The sequence below is a fragment of the Acartia tonsa genome, chromosome 1 (genome assembly GCF_053477335.1).
Source record: "Acartia tonsa isolate MP-2025a chromosome 1, ASM5347733v1, whole genome shotgun sequence".
In the NCBI taxonomy this organism is placed as follows: domain Eukaryota; kingdom Metazoa; phylum Arthropoda; class Copepoda; order Calanoida; family Acartiidae; genus Acartia; species Acartia tonsa.
In genome coordinates this window covers 50431354-50451631 of record NC_137260.1, presented here as the reverse complement: position 1 = coordinate 50451631, position 20278 = coordinate 50431354, and the positions used below count along the sequence as shown (strand labels likewise).

Sequence of the window (20278 nt, the reverse complement as noted above, 5' to 3'; positions counted from 1 at the left end):
TGTTTGTGGTCTAATTTTTGTTCCATATTTTCCTTTTACTTACTTTTTTTGCATTTGATATTTTAGTTAATGATCTATGGTAGAACATTTATTATTTCTAATCTGAAATTAAACTATTACATGATTTAAAATTTGAATAATTACCTTAGATACAATTTCTTTTAATTTTTAAAAAAATACAAAATATCAACTGAATCTTGTGTTTAAAGTATCTGGATTGAATTAACACCTATTTTTTATATTTATCAAACATTATAAATATTTTAAAGATATTTAGCAACGCCTGAAGTTACTTATTCTATGGCCCATGGATATTTTTAAACATTGAAAAAGTTTGTATAAAATTTGCAAGGCGACTAGAATTATGTTGAAAATGGTGCAAAAAAGGCCTATTCTCCTTTTCTATTGTTGTGCTTGAACAATAGATATTCGACAAAGATAAGTATTATAGTAATTTGGTCACTACCAGCTTCACAGTACCCCTAAAGCACAATGAAATTTAATTCCTAAATAATCTAAAGTATTAAACATCTGTTGTCAAAAATGATTAAAATTTTAGCTTTACATAAGAAGTCAAGTAGCTAATTTTAAGTAAAAAGTATCCAAATTGGTAAAAATGCTGAACAACTTACAAATTGTTGACTATATTTTCTATTTTAGTCCCTCATTGAACTAAATTTAATCCTAAATCAATTAAACAATCTTAATCAATTGTATTAAGTTTATGATCTATTTTATCACCTCTATTGTACCTGCCTTGCTAAGCTTAGTTTAGCAAGGTTGCCGAAATTTTGAAAAGAATTCCAAGCAAAGGCCCCAATTACCAATTAAGCACAGAACACGAATTAACGCCTATCCGTGGAGAAAAGGGTTCAGCTACATTTTCTTATCAACATTTCTTTGCAGATCTTTCCTTCTCATATCTGAATAAGAAAAACTGTTAGTGTTTTAATATTTAGCATATTTAAATTAAGGCGCGTGCATAGAAAAATATTTTCATTTTCAAGTTAATATTATTTTTTTCTATAAAAGTGTTGTTTAAATGATATCAAGAGGATATCTTTGGTCTTTAAAGTAAAATTTTAAAAAGGGATTAAATATACTTATACTTTTGAAGCTGGAACCATTTGAAGAACATTATTTCTGTGATGCAGCATTTTAAACAGTTCTTACTTAAAAATTATTTCATCAATTATTAATCTTATGTTAGCACACCCTCTTTGATTGTTCATCTCAATATGGATTTAGTGCAAATTTTATGGCAAAATTTTTGAGGAAAAATTTGCAAATTTAACTAAATATTTACTAAACACTGACCAGATAAAATACATTGTAGTCTATTGACCAGATGATTTTATAATGTCCTCGTGGATCTGCTTTGATACTCTTAAAATCTCATTTTAATTGCCAAAATTTATAGAGTTTTCAGAAGAGGTGTGCACAGGGTTTTGATATTAAGGGTGGTGTTGACACCCCACATACAAACGGTTATCATTATATTATTAATTAATTGCTCGGAAACAGATGGTTTGTCGCAAATTCATACACAGAACATGTAAATTGTATATAGTTATTGTGAGTTTATGGTAACAGTGGCCATTTTAGTGCGAATGGTTGCCTTACGGAAGACTAAGAATTACTGTAGCCAGGAGAAAAAAAACTAAAACTAAACTGGTTGACCGTTGGACGTTTTGTCAGTCGTCTTTAGCCCCAATAAGCTGTCAATTGATAATTAATTAAAAAATAAAGAATTTTCTACACTTTTTTCAAGATTAAAGGGAGGGTTGCTGTTTGTATTATCTTGATTAATTGAACAGGAAAATGATTAAAATTTAGCAGTGAGATGTGCAAATAATGATGAGTAGATAAAGTGGTATGTTGTTTGTTACCCATAATTAGGGAAATGACGGGGCCAACTTTTTAATTGGGAATTTTTCATATCATGGGCGCCAAACAATTAGTAATGGTTTGAAAAAGCATCTATTTAGCAAAAATTTTGTAATAAACGTTTTTTTCTTTTAATTTTTGTTCAATCTTTAGCTGTAATGAAGAGGTTAGGGTAATTCAGGATCAGATTTTGTACTGTATATTCAGTATAAATGTACAAAAACAAGATGTTCATAAAACTAAATATTGATTAATATTTTATTAGCAGTATTTATTTTATTGGACCTTTTACTCTTTATGCTTCTTAAAGAGTGTGTACATTCTCGGATTACTATTACTAGATTATAATGTCGACTTATGTTCGAAATGTATCAGCTTAGACTACTTTCTCATTTATGCTAGATAGTAGAAATAAATGATAGTCAATTGTGTGGTTTGGAAATTTGTATTTAGATTCTATGTCACATTCAACCACTTTTTATTGTTACCATATACTTTTTATTCCGTCAATGTAAAAATTGGATTTACATAATAAAATGAATATTGTAGGTATTCTATAATTCATTAATTGGAGCAATTCGCATTGTCTTTTCTTCAACGTTAAAACTAAAAGAATAAATGAACCTTTTTTATAGTAAATTTTTAATATAGATATGATTCAGAATTTTACATATGATTAGAAATACTTATAAACTAGCACAATAATATCAATATATTATTAAAGAACAATGTTGAAAAATTATAACTCAAGCAATTTTACAATTGTTATATCAAACCTTTTAGATCATTGTTTAAAAAATCTATTTATCTTATTTACAAATTCTTCTTGAATTTAAAACATGTATCTTTTTTTCAAAAATGTAAAATTTTACTTTTAAGTTTAAAAACTTTGAAATCTCTTGGGTTTTTAGTAAGTATAAAATCAAAACATGTATAATCATATAATATCATGAGTAGCGAAAAAGCAAGTACATAAAAGCATCTTAGATAATAAAAATTGTTTTAGATAATTTGATGTAAGAGAGATATAAAACGTTTTGTTCAGCTTCTGTGGTTTTTAAAGCTTTAGATTCTATAATAATTACAAACTATATATATGGACGGACAAACAAAACTTACAGAATCACTTTATTGTACAATTCAAAAACTTTACTGATAAATCTTGTAATGAAAAGATGTTATGATAAATACAAATGATTAATGTCAAGCAGCACCACTTTTCTCTTTTGCTTTCTTTTCCAACTCCTTGGTAACTGTCATATCCGATACTTTGTCAGTCCTACAAAATAGACATATTAAAGAGTATGCAGCGACGCAGGGCACATTGGACTGTAAATTGCACTGGTATTCAAAGTTTTTTATCTACGGACTACAATATCTTATTCGTTGACATAAAAATTGGGGTACTTATATTGGATTTTTTACCAATAATTTGGATATACAAAAAGGGTAATTTTGTTTATCATAATTTAATATATCGTCCATAATCTTATAAGTATAATTTCCATTTTTATTACTTTTAATCTAATATTTGAAATGTTGTAAATTGTGATTGTATTTATAGATATATATGTCTGTTTTCATAAAATGGTTTAACAATGGTTGCAGGGTATAAGAATAAATTCCCTCCCACATAATTTGATTCCTTCCTCTTTAAAAAAAAACCTGTGCTGGCAATGGTAGAAAATCTCTCTTGGGTTGAAATCTCTAGAGGCTAGAGGCGATAACCACAAGTTTTGTATAAAAGGAATTAATTCTAGAAATTCTATATCATATCTATAATGAATTTTCAATTTTACCTGTTATTTAGTTGGCTTCTGCTGCTCGTACTGTTTGTATCTGTGTTCATTTTGGAGAAATATTTGACTGCATAGAAAACCGCTATCAGGATGGTTCCACAGGATATTGCCAGGCAAACTGGAATAAATTGTATAAACAATAGTAGATTTATTTGTTACTAGCTACGCCTCTAGAGGCCTCTAGGGGAATTTGAGGGAAATGGTGTGTAAGTCCAACCCTCAATTTCTGTTTTTTTTAAAGCCAAAAAAGTAGGGTGAGATTAATTTCTGAGGTGATTTGTATTGAGATGATGGAGATACCCTCCCCAAAAATAGTTTTAATCCTTCCCCAGTTTATAAGGAAAACAAGAAGAATATTGGTAGAGTGGTTAGTGAGATCTTAGACTACACGCCGGCAGACAGACCAACATCCTAAAATAAGTAGAAACGTCAGAATAATTTTGTTCTTATTGGTATCAAAATTTAAGCTGTAAAAATGCTGGGTGTCATAAATTTTTTTCTTAAAAAACCAAAACTAGATTACTATAAATAATCTTTTTTAAGAATATAAATAAGAATTTCTGGATTACGACTTACAATAGATGTATTACGCATAGATAGACAACCAAGAGATTAATTGGCAACAGCTTTTCATTTAATTCAGTGGCGTGCACAGGCTACAGTGATTCGCCAGGGCTTAGGGGTATAAAACCATTAGGGGCTAAAAAAGGGGCAGCTTTTAAATTTTAAGGTTGGTTTTGCCATTCCCCTACCTACTTCCCATTGCAAGCCACTGACCTACTCGAATACTTTCTTTTTTTGTAAATTCTAAAGAAAAAAGACTTGGTTTTCATAATTGTTTTTATTATAAATATTCCGACTTATTGAATGATATATGTATAGTATTTTTTACAGTTTAAAAAAGAAATTAAGCTTACAAATGGTATACATAATTTATCTATTATTTAGTTGATTTGCTTTAAAAATATCATAAAAAAAGGTCATATATTGCTTGAAATATAAAGGAACAATACAGAGTATCCCTTTGTCCAGAGAGTGTACTGCCCTGTGTTGTAAACCTCCCAGGCAAATATTCATCATAAACTTTTAATTTCCCCTTCCAAATCTAACAACAAACTTTGGTCAACAATAGTGTTTATGCAATCAAGTAAACTTGATTTCATTTTGATAATATCATAAAGTTTAAATCCTATTATTGGTATTTACTTATTTCATATACTTTTTACTTCTATTTTTAAGCTTAAATTTAACAATCATGAATTTATCCAATAGGCATATTTTTATTTTTTGGTATTTGCACCTCTAGAACCCTGGACTCTACATTAAAGATGAAGATTGGTAATTGTTGATTTTTACAGATTTTTCAAAGCAAGAACACTTTCCTATAAGGAGAATTACTACTGTAGTAGGAAGTGCATTATTTTAGTTGTCCTAGTTATTTCCTTGATTTTTCATCATTCCAAAAAAAATTTTGTTTTTTCATAAGTCTCCTTTACAATTTTATGATTGGTGGTAATACTTCCTCAAATTTTTTTGTCTCTTTCTTTTTAGAAATAAAATTAAAAATGGGTGCCTTGCTAGTTCTAAAGCACTGAATTTACAGTATGAAAAAGAAATATTTTTAAAAATAATGATTTTCAGAATATTCAAGAAAAACAAAACAGCGAAGGACATTTTTTTACTGTTCAAACAAAACATTTCTAATAATAAAACCAAGCTGGGAAATAAAAGGATAATAATTCAAGTTTTTTCATTCATTTATTTTGAATATTTCTGTTTCTTATTAAACAAACACCTAGATAAATTAATTAAATCACCTACAATCAAAATTAAATTCAAAGCTTATTAAGGCGAGATGTGATACCTTTTTAAAAAATTGATATTTTTTCCGGTTCCACGCCAAACGTAGGAGTGGAAAAACATCGGAGTGGACAAACGAAGGAGTCCCAAACGTCGGAGTGGGACAAACGTCGGAGTGGACAAACGCAGGATTTTTGGGACAAACGTCGGAGTGGACAAACACAGGAGTCCCAAAAATTTTGTTTTCAATTTTGAATATTTTTTTCGATTTTGAATTTTTTTCAGTTTTGAATTTTTATACAACCCCCCTCGGTCCCGTTAGTTTTCTTAGTTAGGTTAGGTTAGGTTATAGGCCAGGGGGCCGAGCGCTGCGGCTAGGCAGGCTAGGGGGGCCGAGCGCCGCGGCCATAGTCATTATTTTATAGACAGGAGTATTAAAATTTTTTAAAATTGTCATATTAATAAAATAGCGGACACTCCTAGGTTTTACTTAAGCAATGTCCACTCCGACGTTTGTCCCACTCCTACGTTTGTCCACTCCGACGTTTGGGACTCTTGCGTTTGGGACTCCTTCGTTTGTCCACTCCGACGGCTGGGACTTCTACGTTTGGGGTAGGACTTTTTTTTCGCATAGTAATTATCGAGCACAGAAACCCCTGATATTTTGACATAAAATAAAGGGGGGAGGTGGTTTAGTCTAACCACTGCGGTGAGCCCTTGCCTTGCGAGGCTACCCAGTAAGCCCTTGCCTTGCGAGGCTACCCAATACCCTTATAACATAACCTAACCTTGCACGACCTGAAGTATCAAATAAACGAATGAAAAAACTTCTTTCCTACTACTTTTTTCTCTTTTGCTTAACAAGACTCTTTGATTGATATTGAAGAGAATTATTATGATGTGAAAGTTTTCTTGTATCATTTACAAACCCTTATATTCTTGACAGTGAAGTTGAAATTGCAAAGTTTATTATTTTATTTATTTTTGCGTTGCCAGTTGTGCGTGGTTCTGCACGTGTAGCTTGTCTGGCCTACTACCAGTCAGGAAGGTTTTACAATTCTTGAAAATGAGAATCTTAAGACAAAGAAACCTTACTACTTTTTATTAGAGATTTATAGGATTAAACTTTAAATGAAGGAACCTTTAATTGGCCCTAACAGCTTCAGCCAATTTTTGTCTCTAATACTTTGATTATTCCAAATACCTACACAACCTACAACTCAATAAAGCAATCTATTATTTTTTTTAGTACTTGTATCCCTCCCCCTGATATTCCAGAAATAATACTCCAGGTTCTGTCTGGCAAAATATAAATGGTTGCAGACTAAGCAAATACAAGATACAGATAGTACATTTTCTTTGCACACTAATTCTAATTAATTCTTTACATGATAACATTACCAAGGTCTTTTGGGGGCATATTTTTATATACTTGGCTTTGTAAACCCACGACCGTGGCACAACATGTAGCGCAACTGCTCGCCGTCGGGTAGGTGATTTTTTTTATAAATGGTTCCTACTGCTGCTATGTCTGTTGCGCGACATTAATATTTAGAGTAGGGGAAATGACTTGGCCCAAAACAGACTTAGCAGAAAAAGGCCGTGCAATCAAAGAATTGGTTGTCTGATGGGTGTTACTTAGCCGAATACCCGGGGTGTTTGAACAGAGAAGGAGAAATTTGGCACACTCAGTTATCCTGGGTTGTTGGACCTGACGTTTGAGTGTCATGGATGGACAGCATCTTCGCCTGTATGAGGTAATTGGTAGGTAAATATAGAATAGTTTTGCTATTAAAGTAAGTGCACCTGAAACAATTGCTATAACATTATTGTTGTCTTCGTTGTTCTCTTCTGATAGCCCATCTAATCGCGTAGAATTATCAGCATTTTCATTGTCCATTTTCTGAAATAATTGTCCTTGTTAAATTATAAATAATAAACCTTCAATATAAACCTTTATATATCAAAAGCTTTGATATAGTCAAAAAGACACAATAATCACTTTACAAAAAAATTACAGTTAGTAAATATAATAATTACATAACTTGGAAAGGTAAAACAGTAATCATATTTTGTGGGTTTATAATAGCCAAACAGTCTGGAGTGTTTATACTGTATCTAGACGTTTCTTTGATTGATTTCAAAACTTTTCTTGTTGTGAAAATGTTTTATTTTTAGCTAAACAAGGAAGTTACAAATTATTGAAATTAGTTGTTTAACAGGATATCTGTCTATTTCTTTAAGCACTTGGTTCTCCTCCACAGGTCCAGGAAAGGTTTAACACTATTTTAAGGCAGGATACTAAAGAAATCTCACCAGGTAAAAAAAATACCACCTACAAAAAAATTTTATCACGTATTCTTTTAAACATAAATTAAAGGTGGAGGGTCGTCTTACTTTTTAATCCCTTTCATTCAAGGGGCAAAAGGAGAAAAATTGGGAATTATATAAAGAAGTCAATCTAAGAAAGTAATGATAAATAAGGGTTAAAAAGAACAGAAGAACAGTTGAACTTGAAAAGATGTATTAACTTTTTATTGACATATAATGTATGTTCTCCAATAGGTTACCAGCTATCAAAATTATCTTTCTTGTTATAAATAAATTTTTTACAATTTTATTTAATAATTTTATTCATAAATTAATTAAAAATTAACCTTAACCTTCAGACTATAGTTGGTACTATAGTATCGAGAAATTGTTTCATCATAATCTCAATACAAACATAGAAAATAGAAAGGTAGAATTTAAATAAGTAATTTAGGAATGCAATATCAATGAAATAAAAAAGCAACCATTGCCTTAATCTTATCTATAATTTATTTGTAATAATTCTTTAAGGTTAGGTTAAGGGTAAAAAAAGGGTGGGATTCCCGACGGTTAGAGCTCATCTATGGGCCAATGATTTAGTTGGGCATAGGGTTCATTTGGGTTATTTACTTTCAATGGTTTCGAGAAATGTATACACAAAACATTATTACTTTACATACTTACTAATGAAAACGCCCCTAGAGGCCTCTAGATAGTTATAAACCTTTCCAGAACCTATAAGAAGCTACATTGTAATGGAGAACCATATCAGTTCATTGGATAACGAGATCCTTAGGTAAAGACACACAGATACACAAAGATCCTGTTACTTTATTATAAGGATATCAAAACAATTTTAATGCAATAAATTTTATCTTATTATTTCTACACTCTTACTAACTCTCTAAAATTATTGTTCTATGTTTAAACCTAAGCTTATTATTTTATCAACATGCAAACAACAAATATAAAATGTTAAAAAGTAGATTTTTAAAATATTGTCTAGAAAAAGAAACCAAAGATTTACATAATAATGGAGCATGTCTTTTACTTTCGGGATGAATAATGTGGAATGCATCCATATGGGATTGCACAAATTACCCTTAAGACAGGTTAGGTTTGGTTAAAGTTGGTTAGTGGTTTGATATAGATATTTAGATTAGGTTTGGTAAGGCTAAAATAAATCAAATATAGTAGAACACAAGAGTTAAAAAATCAACAAGCAAAGCATCCCTTCAAAGCATAGTTTATTCATTTAACATTATATTTAAAAAAACATACACAGATCAAAACATTGTCTTTACAAATATTTCCAAGGAAGATACGGAAAGTCACAAAGTGTCATGTGTGACGTCATAAAAATACGACTAAATCCATCTCTTTGTTAGGGTTTTCCTCTCCCACTTCTCTTCCCATCCTTACTTTTTTTGGCGTATTTTTTATGACGTCACACATGACACTTTACGTATCTCTATTTCCAATGGTTAGCATTGCATAGAAATGTAACATAATTATATTACTGTGGAATAAAATATAGAGTACTAGCGGCTACGCCCCTAGAGGCCTCTAGTGGCACTTTAAATGTTTTTGTTTGTTAAAGTTAATTTTTTATGTACGATACCACCTTATTTGACGCTGAAGTCTCCCAGATTTTAAGAAAATTTTCAATTTTTTTGTCATTTCTTTTGGGAGGGTGGTAGTACCCTCCCCCAAAATAGTTAAAAACCTTCCCAGGACATATGAGAATCTACCCTGTTAAGGAGAACCCGATCGGTTTAGCGGTTAGCGAGATCCTTCGGTACACACAGACAGACAGACAAACATCCTGTTACTTTAGTATAAGGATATGTGCTCCTTATATAATAATGAAAATAAACTCCGACTCTCCGAGAGTCTTGAAGAGACTATTTACAACAAACTCTTCATAATAAATTTTGTCTGACCTTTCCCTTCTCTGTCTCTCTCTCTTTTCCTTTTTTTCTTCAGTTTTTCTCCCCTGTCCCTCTCTTTCTAATGATTATCTCTTATTTTCTCTATTTCTTTTCTCATTTTTCAGAAACCTCCCTTCCTTTTAATTTTGTGTTGATAGTTTCTACGCAACTAAACTATCAAAAAGTCTCATAAAAACCAGCAGAATATTTGAAAAAAATCTGTTATTTTACTCTTTTTTGCTGTACCCCCAATCTACAGAAGCGCTTACTATGTTATCGATTCGTAATGATACTAACAGTGGCTTCGCCCTTATGATCTAGGGGCTCTCTATCCAAAGGAGTAGGGATGCAGCAGAAAAATATCCTAAAACCTTTCCAAGGTTGAGAAAGCTAAAAGCAGTTCAGTGGTTATCGAGATCTTGCTGGACAAACTTGAAAACACCGCTTTGCAATAGGATATCACACAATTATTTCAAGTTGAATTCATACTAAATGATATTTAGGATTCTTTGCATTGAAAAATTAGCTTTTGTATCATCTTAGTTGCATAATATTGACACTACGCGTGGCATATTACAACTTGTTTGGTCAATAAATTACTCTTATTTTCATTGATATGCTTGTTAACCATACTGGTAATTAACAGCACAAATTTGACCTATTTATAACAAGGACTATCACGTTCACTAGGTTCTAAGCTTTTAGTACTTAGAAAGCTTGAGGTGTTTTGAAGCTATTTTCTGTCCCCAAGAAAATAGAAAATTTAAATATTTCCAATGTCCATTTGAAGATCCTGTACCTTTTCTCATTTTTCTTAATAATTTGTGAGATTTGTTTGTTGTATTGTGGTATATGATGAGCCATTTAAATCACATAAAATCTACCTACCAAACATTTATCAAGGATTGAAGAAAAAGTTATGTAATATTGCATGTATATGTTTCTGAAGTACACCAAGTTTCTTGTGGTTTTCACTCACTGAATTATTAATAATAGATTTAGTACAACTAGTGGCTACGCCCAAAGTCTCTAGAAATATCAAAAATCTGCAAGGGACATATATAATTCTTACTTGAAAAAAAGCAAAAATTGCTATTTCATCCAGATCAAATATTTCAAACGAAGTATTTGTAACTTAAGAAAAAATTAAAAATGGGTTTCCAATTTTAGCTCCAAATCAACATTTGATTTGGACGTTTTCAAATATGTAATAGAAAGGTATACAAATTGAGATTATTCTCAAAAGAGAAGATTATTTTTTCTGTCCAACTAGAGCCAGAAATCTAATCTCATATCTTTGGGAATAAATTTTAATAAAATATATCAAATGATTATTGTACTGCTTTTTTGGGAAGTCCAACAGTCCTTGACAAAGATTAATGATTACTACTACTGCCACGCACCTAACATAGTAGCAGAAAATGCAATTTTAACATCTTTAATATGACGAGTTATGTGTCACACTCGAACTCAGACAACAAGCTGGATTGTTACTATCCGCAGGTTAAATGTTTACAAAATAAAACATCAACAAATGAAAGAATGTTTAGAGCAGAACAGAGAGTTTTTTTTTAATGCAAAGCTAATGCCCTCTGTTGCATTATCGATGACGGATTAAAAAGATACGACTCATAAGCAAGAGAAAACTTCACACACAAAAATCCGCCGCTAATGGCAGCCGAGATTCTTGTTTCCCCTATACGAGCGGACACACAGACATATGAGCTATAATATAGCTTCGCTAGAAATTGTACTTTATACCATTTAAAATGTCACCTTTGTATTTACTTGATATTTCATGTCATTACAATCAAAGGTCACATCAGATCTAGGAAAAGTAAAAAGTTTTCCAAATTTTGCCATACATTATTTTGTTGCAGATATGCTACTCTTCACATCTGTTGTCGGTCGTTATTACATTTACAATCAAAAGAGCCTTTTCAAATACATAACCTTGAGTAGTTTCTTTATGCCAATCCTTATAATAAAGTAAACGGGTCTCTGTGTGTCTGTCTGTCTGTGTGTGTGTACCGAAGGATCTCGCTAACCTCTGAACCAATATGGTGCTCCTTTACAGTGTAGCTTCTCATAGGTCCTGGGAAGATTTATAACTATTTTAGGAAAGGATACCACAACCCTCCCAAGAAAAATCTACTCCAAAAAAAATTACCTCCCCCTCTCTAAAAAAAATGTTTTTTTTTTCTTTTTTAAATCTAAAATAAAAAAATCTGTTATCGAATTTAACTCCTCCCTCCTCAAGTGCTTCTAGAGGCCTCTAGGGGGCGTAGCCGCTAGTTTCAGATATAGTGGCTACTACAGAAAAAAAGAGTTATTTATTGAAGTGTTTTCTGCAGCTACGCCTACATGTAGGAAGGGGAGGTTTCTGGGCTGAGAATTATTTAAAATTAGGCAGTTTAACTAAGAAAACAGATGCACGTGACTTTAGTTACTGCTTAGCTTTCCTAATTTTCTCAGTACTTCATACCTTATTTATTGAGAACCTTTCATGTGTTTGTGCGTAAGCAGGTTTGTATTAGTTCATACATTTAGTAATGAGAAAACTAGACGAATTCCAGTTAAAAGGGCATTCTTGGCAAAACAATGAAATACTTACGTGTTTATTGTTTGCATTTTTCAAAAAAACTCTGCATTTTTTATAATCAATTTTTTAGATTAATGAAGCTGCAATAAGAGGTTCTCCTAAACATCCTATACTATTGGTTTGCAAGCGTTGTATATTTTTGCTATTTCTCTGTATTATTTTATATCAATACTTCGCCCCTAGACTCTAGGGGACAAGGGGAAAGTATAAAAAAAATGGCTTAAACCCATTTGGTGACAATTACAAGGGTTCCCAGAAAAACACAATCTCAACATTTCTATCATTTCCGAGATCATTTGCTTGAGACAGAGGAGCCTTATAACTTTAGATTATTGGATATTCAGCACAAAATGATGTAATAAAATAAAAAAAGTAAAAATGTACATTTTTAACAAAAGTTATGAAAGTTATGATTGCATAAGAAGTAAAAGTAGTAGAAATAGTAAAGAAATAAGAATATTTTTAGAATGTCTAAAACGAAATTATACAGGAATAAAAAGGGATATACAAACTAAGAAATTACTTCCTTCCTGGAATAGATTTTCTCGTATTCATTCGAATCCGGTGGATAGGAACCGGTTCTCATCCATACGAAAAAACTATGTCTAGCATCGTATTATATCCAGTTTTCTACGAATATAGAAATGTACAATCATAAGATTAAAACCAGTTTTTTTAGCCGGTGCCTCCGGCACCTCGGGGCTAAAAAAACTAGTTTTAATCTTATAATTGTACATTCTATATCCGCGGAAAGCCGTTTATAATACGATACGAGAACTAACTATTCTCGTATTCATTCGAATCCGGTGGACAGGAACCGGTTCTCATAAATACGAAAAAACTATGTCTAGCATCGTATTATAAACAGCTTTCTACCTTTATAGAAATGTACAATCATAAGATTAAAACCATTTTTTTTAGCCCGTGCCTTCGGCACCTCGAGGCTAAAAAAACTGGTTTTAATCTAATAATTGTACATTCTATATCCGCGGAAAGTGGTTTATAATACGATGAAAGAAATAACTATTCTCGTATTTATTCGAATCCGGTGGATAGGAACCGGTTCTCATCCATACAAAAAAACTATGTCTAGCATCGTATTATATCCAGCTTTCTACAAATATAAAAATGTACATTCTATATTCACGGAAAGCGGTTTATAATACGATGAAAGAAATAACTATTATAAATAGATGCCATTGGTAATTTCACCTGTAGATGAGTAGGCCAAAATTTACAGATAAAAATTATGGAAATATATAAAACAGATTTGGGCAATTAATTCAATTCAAGAATTTTCGCTGAAAGGCCATGAAAACCAGATTTATTCAGAAAATTTGAAGAAAATTGTAAAGTGTTTATGATTATCTAAATTAGAAAACTCAAAATGAGAAAGAGTTCCAAGAAAAAAACATCTACTTATAAATTAGGATACAAGTACATCACAATGAAGTAAATATTCTGTAATTATTCACTAGAAAAATCGCTCCTAAAACTTCTTCATCCCTTCTCATTTACAATTAACTTCCACCAAAAATCTAGATAACACGAAGGGTTCTTAGATTGTTTATTACACAAATATCATAGTAGAGTTTCTAAGCATGAAATGACATTTTCTTGGAAAAAAATATTTGTAGACACTACAAAACACACCATCTTTTCTGAATTACACCCCCCTAAAGCTTACAACCTCTCGATTTTGGTTTAAAGGGGGTGTAAAAATTTCAAGTACACCTTTCACACCTTCCTGACAAAACTCTGTGCACGTCACTAATTTAAAATATCAAAAAGTTCATATTTATTTCAATATCAAATTTCCTTATATCCCTGATATTAATCTTTTCCCTATTGGATATTCGTAATAAATTTTTTTAGTGTTTTCACAATAAATAATCAAATAATACTATTATAAAAAATTATTTTATTTTATGAAAATAAAGAGTTTAAAACAACTTGCAAAAATATTGATAAAAGAATAATAGTAGATAATTGATTATAAAAGTTTTATAATGACCATAAGAAAACTAAGCAAATCCTTAATATTGTTTTTTTATAACCATTAACATGGTTTTGGAAAAATCGGTAGCTTAGAAAAAATTAGAACTGTTTAAATTAAAGCTTTATAAGTTGTCTTAATCATATGCATATGGTAATGGATTGTATGGTACCCAAAGTTTTATAATCAAGTTATCGTACTTTAAAAAAAATTTAATAGATTGTTTCCAGATTATCAGTGTCAAAACATTTTTATGTATACCACATAGTTCTACAAAATTTACCCTTGGTTCAATATTATTAGTAAAACGCTGTTATTTTGTACAATCCAATTATATTATAATTCACCCTTACCTCTTATAGAAAAAATAGTGAATCTTAATGACTAATTAATTAAAGATAATTACTATTGCATTGCAGACAAACCAACCAATCCTATTAAAAAGGGATGACAACATCCATAAAAGCAAGCTCTGAAACGGTAGGACAAATCGAACATTAACAATTGTACACTTGTAGAGTGTCAGAACTGAATAATCAGAATATAAATGTATAAAATTCGAATTAAATTTGTTGAAAAACTGCTTTCATGTAGGATAGTGTTTAAGGACATACTTACATTTTTAGGACTTAATTATATAGATAATTCGCTTATAATGTTGTACATTATTGTCCTAGGAATTAGTATTAGAAAAATGAGATTAATCGGATAATTATAATGCATAAATATTTGTTGTTAAAAAAGTTAAAAATCAACATGTTTAAAATGGACATACGAACATTCTGGTAACGATTATAGGGTTGCTAAGCTTTCTAAATCGTACCTAAATATTATTGGAATCACCATGCAAAGTTTGAAATCGATAGGACAATTAAAACATGTCTAAATTAACGGAAAGAGCTAACCATTACGGACGGACGGACCGACCCTAATTATAGAAAAGCTTCGCTTATAAAAACGTTTGAAGCAATCCAAGTTACTAACTACGTCACAATTTATTATTATTCTGTTTTGTTATGATTATGACGTCACACTTTATTATTATACTATTTTGATTTTGTTATTACGTCACAATATTTATGTCTGACTTTACATTATCATGCAAGACTTGCAAAAAAGTTTTAGACATTAGATTCAAGCAGTTATTATATGTTTAATGTTTTTACGAGACAAATAAATAAATATCCCCTTAATAATAAAATAGGTAAGGTATGCTTTTCCCTTTTTTACTTATTGATGGCGTCCCACCCCCCTTTTTGAATCGCTATGCACACCAGACAAACAAACTGAATGACATCCTACCTCTTTTATATAAGGATGATTACCTATATTACTAAATTACCTATTCCAAGAATAGTCTACTTTCCTATTTCTGTAAAAGTTACGCTTCTTAAAATTTGTAACGAATAGCAGACAAACGAACACACACACTGGAGTAGCTTTTTTACTAATTAACTTTTTTGCAAATAGAATTTACTTTTGACACAAATAATACTAAACAAGCAAATTTGAAAAGTTTTGTGTCTACCATTGCAAAGGGAATAGGTAAATCATCCTTATACTAAAGTAACAGGATGTTTGTGTGTCTGTGTGTTTAATTGTACCGAAGGATCTCGCTAACCGCTGAACCGATCGGGTTCTCCTTAACAGGGTAGCTTCTCATAGGTCCCGGGAAGGTTTATAACTATTTTCTTGGTGGGTGGGACACCCCAAACCCCCCCGAAAAAAGAAAAATACCCCCCCAAAAAATTTAAAAAAAAATTTTTTAACTAAAATTAAAAATAAAGGGGGGGGGGGCAAAATTTCTTTTTAGACTCCCCCCTCCGCAGGTGCCCCTAGAGGCCTCTAGGGGCGTATCCGCTAGTATAAAATAAAGTAGTAAGTGTGTTGCTTAAGATTTTAATGACTACTGAACCGATAGAGTTCTCCAATTTAAGTCCCAGAGTGGTTTTAGGCAATAGTATATTAAGATTTAACTCTTGAGATTGTTTTAGGTTATTTAGTCCTTCCTCATACCTTTTAATTCAGTGAACCTGGATGCTAGGTGCACAGCTACTAGTAGAAAATTAACTAAACTTTCTTAATAATCTCCACTAAAACAGTTCATGCTACACTGCACCTAGGATTTTGCACTTTTATACGTTAATTGTAGATTATTTGTATACACCATTTACGTTTCCCTATATTCCTTGGCATCTACTATGTTGCAAAATTCATAGAATTAAATTGTATTTATTCAGAAAGGACACCAAAAGAAATAACACGATAAGTAAAGCTCGATATTATTGGTTTTGAAACAATGATGAATAGAAAAATATTTAAATTTACGACTAAAAATGTAAAATTGAGACCGTATAAGCATACTGGAAAGGGAACTATCTGTTTAGATATACAGTTTAATTTGTAAAGTTAATAAATAGACACTTTTGATGTTGAAACTTTGGGAAACTATATATCTAAGTGGCTCTGATTAACACTGTGAATTTCAGCCGTAATCAGCTGCTATATTAGCATGCAATAGCTTTTTTTTAACCTTTTCATCAGAATCACACACGGTGGTTATCAAACCTTTCTTATTTAAATACTGGCAATTACATTTACATTTTACATATAAGTTGTGTATGTTGTACTACTATTTAGTACATTTATTAGTGCTTATTTCATTAAAGAGCTGAACTGAAAAAAAATTACTCTTATAATACTATGGGAAAACACATTAAATATCTCTAACCACTGAAACGATTGAGTTCTCCTATTTAGGGAAGTTTTATGCACTAGAATGATTTAGTTCTTGGGATGGTTTTATCCCAGTTTTAGAGTATAATTCTAACCCCAACCTCCCATTTCTTTTACAGATCCTCTAGATACTAGGGGCGCAGTCACTAATTTCCTAATTAAAAAACTAACAACAGAAACTGCATGATTTTTGAAACTATTGTTTAAAATTAAAAATGAATATTTATAAATTCTACTTCCTTACATATCAAGATATATTTAGTCAAATTTCCAGCCCATACTAAATTAGTTGTGTTTAACTCCCCAACTACCACAGAGAATATGTCTAATATTCATACATTCACTACTTAATACTTATAAACCATTCTTATCAATCAAAATATCCTACCACTTGGAATTTGCCCACTGTTCTTACATTGATGTCAATTATAAAATTTAGCATAGTTATAAGATTTATAATACTGTTAGTATCAAAATGGTAGTCTTTAATTGAGATTTTATTTTAAAAAGATCAGTAAAAGAAAGATTATGAAATTATTTTCTTTATTTCTCAATTACATAAATTATTTATTTGATGTATTATATTGGGAAATTAATTGTTTAAGATTATTTTAGGCACTATTGCTCTTTACTACTTACCACTTAAGATATAAATTTTATTGATTTAAATTATAATTTACAATAATCTAGATGCAAATTTTAAGAATCCCCAATTTCGCTAAACCAATTTTTTAGCAATAGTGAACAAACTCTTTTATGCCTTTTACACCTTGATTTGTGTTTCATTCCAGAGAGAGAGAGAGGGGACAATGGGCTGTGTATTACAATAGTCCCCTAAGTTTTATAATAACGTTTTCTGATTCTTTGGCTTTACAACTTTGGGGACTTTTATTGAATTTTGATTCGTTAATTTATTAAGTTGAGTGTCCAAACAAATCAACAAAATCCGCAGAAAAGGGTAATTTTGTGTATGATCATTGGGGATTTACATCAATTTTTCGGCCAATGTCTAATCCCTTTAGATCCCTGGTTTCATTCACATGCACATTGTTATTCATTATTTATAATTCAACAATTATCATAAACTTACAAGTTATTGAGGGAGGGATAGGATAATATCAGTTATATTAATCTTCATCACTTTTGTATCCCTAATAAATTTCATATAATTTTTTAAGACTTTACAACAGATTTATTCCTTATTTGGAACTTGAAATATTTTTAAGTAAGAAATCTTTATGAAAAGAAATAGTTTTTATAATAACTACCAAATCTTTTATGCTTTTGTCTTCCAAAATTTGGAAAGCAAAGCTTATCTTTAGTCAAGTATAATATATCTATAAACATAGATTGTCCTTTTCATTTCTAATTGCACCAGGAATCTTTTAATAGCCTTTGATTTATACAGTTTTAATGGTTTATGCTTACTCTATGATATAAAATTAATCGAGAGCTGAAACAAAATCTTCTAACAAACATTAATAATGAAGACGATATTAAATTAAATTGGCATTGGTCAAATAATATAAGTAATCAAGTTTACAAGGCTTTGATACTTTTTATGCTTTCATTATTTTTTAAGATGGGAAAGTTTTCTTTGGATATGCTTTTTCTTGTTGCTTGTTACCTTTTTAGTTTCCCATGAACATCATTTCTAACAAGACAAGACTTATACATATACTTCCCAGGGATACAGATATAGGCCAACATGGAGTCCCAAACGTCGGAGTGGACAAACACAGGAGTGGATACTTAACCTAACCTATTTTAAACCATTTTTTAGTTTTTTTAAATGCCTAACCCCTGCGGGGGGCTTATTTGTATATTCATATCTTAACCTAATCTAACCTGTAAAGAAATACCTAATTAAATTAATATTTTAACACTCCTGCGTTTGTCCACTCCGATGTTTGGGACTCCTACGTTTGTCCTGGAACCGTACTTTTTTACTCAGTTCTTGAATAAGTAAAAATTAACTTCATATTTTGGAATTTCATAGGTATAGGTCCGCGGATACGTATATATATGAGAAGTTAAGTTTATGCGAATGTTTATATTTGCGTTATAGACAACTTCTTTTGATCCTTAGAAGATATGAGTAGATATACAAAGACATAATATTTTGAAAAAAAGGGTAATATATCTTCGATTAGCTTATGCTTGTATCCAAGGTATATACCCATTCAATTAACTCGAGAAATTCTTTTGTAGGGATCTTTTGTAAAAAATAACATTTTTGTTCTGTTTTAAATCTAAAATTAGAATGATTAAGTGTTACAATACTTAGTCAAATGGAAAATCTAATTAGAAATATAAAACATATTTTTTTCTTAAATTCTTATTTTTTCACACAAATTAGAAAACATAATTCTTTGAAGCTTTCCCTGGTCATCATTAAATCTTGGCTATTCCAGATTATTTATAACTCTTCATCTGCCGCTTATATGGTGTGCGGGCATGTGAGTTCAGCCGTTTGGCAGTTAGAAGCCATTCATGTTCATATAATCTTGGAGATAATCGTTACCAGTAACAGTTTGCCGTCAAACAAGATCCAATTCTTTTGATAAGGAAGAAATCTTATTCTTAGGGAGATGATATGTTCTGTATTTGATAAAGTTTATACCAAACCACCCTTTGTTGAATATTTAACGTCCTTGTTTGCAAGTTAAGTTTAATTAATGATTTGCCAAATTAAGTATCACGCAACCTAATTTTTGCATTTTTTGAATTATTCATATTTGTCTACGGGGAAATTTCTTAGGGATAGACAGCCGCAAGTTTTTCTAAATGTAATAAACAGGCTGTAACAACCAAAAGCCGCTAAACAAGCCACAGTCGCTAGTAAGTTAATGTAAGCAGCCAAGGTGCACTATTGTGTGGCAGTCACAAATCTGAAAACGCCGCCGAGGATACTTTAAAGTCAAACCAATCTAAAAACGTTTGCTTTAAACCATTATGTTATTTATATTAAAGTTAAATCTATGTTTAAAACAGGTTCGAATAATTCTCAATAATACGTTTTCAATTTACTTTTGTAAATAATTTTTAAAACGATTTTGTAAGGATTTAAAAAAATTCTAATCGAAAAGATTTTATTGAATTTAAGACATTTGTCAATCAACGGACGCAATTGAAGAAATTTGAATATAGCCCTGTGACACGCAAAAATATTTATCAATTTCTATGCAAAGTATGCTATAAAATGTCAAATATTATG

General features: G+C 30.8%; 1 long non-coding RNA gene across 1 annotated transcript; it reads right to left on the bottom strand.

Annotated features, from left to right (window-relative positions):
• Nucleotides 1-2502: 2502 nt before the first annotated feature.
• Nucleotides 2503-7386, bottom strand: LOC145311786 (uncharacterized). The gene is made up of 3 exons (XR_013876799.1): nucleotides 7293-7386; nucleotides 3687-3804; nucleotides 2503-3166 (listed from the first exon to the last, which is right to left on the bottom strand). It is a non-coding gene; the product is annotated as an uncharacterized LOC145311786 (long non-coding RNA).
• Between the last annotated feature and the right edge of the window lie 12892 nt (nucleotides 7387-20278).